Source organism: Halyomorpha halys, unplaced genomic scaffold, assembly GCF_000696795.3.
Source record: "Halyomorpha halys isolate HHAL.00 unplaced genomic scaffold, Hhal_1.1 Scaffold297.1, whole genome shotgun sequence".
NCBI classification, from domain to species: domain Eukaryota; kingdom Metazoa; phylum Arthropoda; class Insecta; order Hemiptera; family Pentatomidae; genus Halyomorpha; species Halyomorpha halys.
In genome coordinates, this window is record NW_027109687.1 from 119,993 (window position 1) to 124,550 (window position 4,558).

The following is a 4,558-nucleotide window of genomic DNA, read 5'->3' on the forward strand; positions in this document are numbered from 1 at the left end:
TAATATATGTAAAATAAATAATAAATTTAAATTCATTGTAATTGTTTAGTTTCTTCAAGTTCATTATGTTGTGGTGATAGTGGTTAATTACAGTAAGTAATTTTTAAATTTCGCATTTTTAAGTCTGGCTTCAAAGAACTTCCGTTGATTGTGGTATTAATTTTTAGTGTATAGATGTCGGAACCATCAATTTCAGCTTCCTCTTTTTTCAGAATCGTTCTTCAAGTTCGTATCCCCTCAATTATCACTTGGCCTCTCCTTGTTTGGCCTTCTACTTTCCGGAGACACTTCAGCGGTTGTTACTCTACTTGTGCTTGTCCACTTATTAACGTCTGTAAAGAACGGTAGATAGATATTAGACATTACATACAAAATACTGGAAATGCATATTACACAGTAATACATAAATATACATCGTGATTCTGTTGGAATGCTCATGATTAATTTTCCTTTTCTACCAAGTACTGTTTCGAAACAGGTTCCCCCTCCTTTTTTGTATTTAATTATATAATTTTTATTTTTTGACAAATATGACAACCTGCCAAAGTTTAGGGCAATAAGTAATAGTAATGTTATTGATTACATTCATACCAAAATCACATATATTACAAAAATGGGAAAGACACTATAAACAATTATAATTAATCGTCAGTGCGCCAATTTTTTATTCTAATTCCACCCAATAGTACTTGCTATGGCTTTTTTAAGTAAGCTGTAATTTACAATGAATTTCGCTCTCATTCAACTATTCAAATCTGTGTTGATTTATGTTAAGGTTTTTTTTTTTTCTCAAATTTCTCAAATATCATAAACATTAAAAACAATATACTATTATTATACTATTACTGTATTATATCTGAATTTCAATAGCAACTCTTTTTTTCTATCTATGTATAAATATTCATTTGCCAGACTACCTTAAAAGTTAAAGAAATCATATTAATTTCAACAAATAAAGTTTTCAAAATACTTCATTTTGTTTGCCGTCTCTATTTATTTTTAAAATTCTTCCTTTTTCCCAAGCATTCTACTACTATATAGAGTGTATATGCTAATTTTTTTTTTAAGTTAACAGAATTTCATCATAGAGACATATCAGAAATTAATTAAAACTGATGACGATTTTTTTGCATTAATTTTCCTTTTTGATACTTTTTCTTTATTTTCTGTTTGACATATTTTCAGTGGCAAGAAGAATTTAGGAAGAACCTATTAAGTTATTTGGAGCAAAGGCTAAATTCGTGGTGGTGGTAATTTGTTAAGAGATTGTAAACACGTTGTTTTAATTTTTTCTCAGAAACACCTCCATTGAACTGAAAATTTTACTAAGTAGGAATCAAAAAAATAAATTAACGAAAATAAATGTGTAAGGATAAACTGGTCATCGTTTTTTAATTAAGGTTATACTAACTATAATGTAAAATAAATATATTGCAAAAAACAAAGGTCTTATGTCACATAAAATCAAATAATGAACCGTAATCGGCCATCATTGAAAAAAAATTAAAACACATAGCTATGCAAAGGAACATAAAATATATAAATATTTAACAGGCTATACCTATCTGGTATTCACTTGTCTGGGTTTTGCGTTTAGACGTAGATAATCCCCTCAAAGTCTTAGAGGTCCATTTTTCTCCAGGACAACATGGAAAGGGATCTCATATATCATTCCTTCAAATCTTTCCTTGACCTTATTGTGCTTCCCAGTACTCTAAACAATGTTTATTTCCTTGTGATCCACTAACTTACTCCTTCGTCTCTTGTAAAAACATAATTTACTGCTAAAATAAATCTCTTGAGTAACAAACTGAGACTCAAAATAAACACTTTTCCTCTTGCGAATAAATATAAATTGTCGGTATTTTAGATTTATTTTTTTTTATTTCAATCCTACTTCAGTATACCATCTATGAAGTTGTCGAATTTGTTTCTAATATTTTCATAGATTATATTCACTTAAATTTGTATAGAGTGTGGCAGATAACCTTCTCCTTTCTTCTGGCGTTTGGAATGCTTAGAATACTAATTGCATAGTGATTATCATTTCCTAAATGGAATTTATTTAAAAATAACTTCCCTCACTGAAATTTGTTTAAAAATACCACATCATCACTTTTTATAAATTTACTGCTGTACACAATATAGGAGCTCATCTCAGTGAACCAATCTCACCTCAAAACACAGGAGTCAGTTACAAGCCATGGAAATGAGTTAGCTGCGAAAAATAGAAACAAAGACAAGGAGAGATAGGATACAGAACGCCACCGTACGGGCTAATCTCGACGTCAGACCGGCTGAGACCATTCTGGAGGAGCACAAACAACAAGGTGGTCTGGTTAGGGTTGGACTGACATGATGGGTCCAGATAGAAGCGCCAAGAAGACTTACGAGACATGCAAGAAAGGGAAAAGACCCAGAGGAAGACATCGCGTCTCCTGGGAGAACAGTGTAAGAGAGGCATTCAGGGACCGTAGAATGAACGAGTAGGATAAGAGAGGGTGTTCAAGAGAGGGTGTTCAAGAGAGAGACATTTGGGCCAGACCCTATAAGTGGGATCCTCGCACTGCATAAGCAGTAGAAGAGGGGATGACTATGATGATGATGGCTGCTATAATAATAATTTTTAAGATAAAATATTTTAATGTTTCTTTCGCGGGGTGACAGGTGATAAAGTGATGTGTTACAACTTGTAGGACCTGGTTTCGAATCTGACTGTGGTAGATAATTTATGTTGTTACTGTAGCCGTGTCTTGTGGGTTCGGAAGCCATCCTGGAGTCCACCCCGCGTAAAAAAATCATAATTGGGAAAAATCTTATGATTAAGCGCGATTGAAAAAAAAAAAAATCATCTGTTCAAAAACAGCACTTCCTTGCAAAATACAGAACCCCTGATCCTCTATGAGTTATAATGATTACAATAATGTTTCTTTTGGTCAAATACTAGAAAAACAAAAATTATCTCTTAAATTCCTTTCTCTACATAGACAAATTGATATCATTAATTCAATTTATATTTAATAATAAAAAAAAAATGGTGTCACTATTATTATATTTGTTTCATTAACAGGATTTATTTTTATTTATAGTCTATTTTTAACTAATTTATAATCACTTGTGATATGTAATTTGTAAATGGTAATTTGAAATTCTTTTTTTATTTACTGCTAAAGCCTTTAAAGTTAATGCAATGTAATTTATATTGTTCAAAATCGACTGGACAGTTAAAAATAATTTACAGCGCCGTTAGTTTTAAAAATTTAAGTTTTACTACCTGTTTTACAGTTTGTTTTATGAGATAGATGGGAGATTTATGTTTTAGTCTCTGGTAATGACCAATAAAAAGCTAACTGATTTTTTTTTGCTTCTAAAGTTATTAACAACGCGGTAAATGATGGGGAGATTTAATAATTAACACATACCATGCGAGGGGAAGGGAGAGGATAAGTACTTTACAGTAAATAAATTATTAAAATGTGAAGTCGATAATTGCCCCATCGATCGGGGAGAGGTTATGGTCACTTGCTAATATTTCATGAGGGGTTGGTTCTATTCTTAGCTCTTCCGTTAGAAACTTTGTCAGTTCAAATTAATGGAGCCCCTTCGGTAGATCATAAGGATTGTAAAAATTTATAATCAAGATTGAAAGACTTTTCACGGGTGGCTTATGGTTACTTATAATATTATTAGTACTCGAAAATTATATTATAGTGTGCTATATTCTTTTGAGCAGGAAATAATTATATTGTGAACTCTTCTTGTCCAAACATTGTGAAAATATTTGTTCAAAGTAGACAAGATAAAAAAATTTCAAACATAGGTTTCTATTAGGTATCCCTTTTTATTCAAAACTTATAATGTAATAATATTTTATCAATTACATCATTTCAAGAAAAATTTAACACTTTTTCTCTTCATAAATTCTTTATTCAATGCCCCATTCGGTTCCAACTCCTTGTCCATACTTGGGACCTGTAGGTGATCATTGAGGAAACTATGTAACCTCTCTATCCCGCCCCAACCCTTAGGATGTCCCGAAGTGTTGAAGTGCCAGACATATTCGAGGAGTTTTATTTCTTCTCTAATGAGGTAATTATCAAATTACACCCCCTCCCCTCCCAATAGGTGGCGATAAATCCCCGCAGTCCAACAGCTTTTCTGACTTTTTCGGTTCTACCGAACTACTAGGTAGTTAGTAGATAACAGGTACCCTCGTACCTTAATTTATTATATATAGATAGAATAAACACTAATGACAACAAATAATAATTGTAAAAAATCAATATGTGTATGTTTTTTTGGTTTTTGATATGATTATTATTCCTTATTATTTTTTTAGCTATATTTTCTGCGGTATTTAATTGATATTTAAATATTTCAATTCCAGCTCCCTAGAATTTCATTTTCTCACCTATTATGTGTCTATTCGATTATTGTAAAAAATAATATTCATATCCAATAATTATAAAATAATTTGTTTGGGGGGGAGAGGGAGTTCTTTTATAATTATTATTAGTTAGATTCTTCTTCTCAAGCCCTCTTAATTATGAACATATAT

At 31.3% G+C, this 4,558-nt stretch overlaps 1 protein-coding gene across 3 annotated transcripts in view; it reads left to right on the top strand.

Moving 5' to 3' along the window:
• Positions 1 to 4,558, top strand: part of LOC106680859 (Kv channel-interacting protein 2) — a 488,280-nt gene that overhangs the window by 96,450 nt on the left and 387,272 nt on the right. The gene's annotated exons all lie outside the window — the stretch shown is intronic.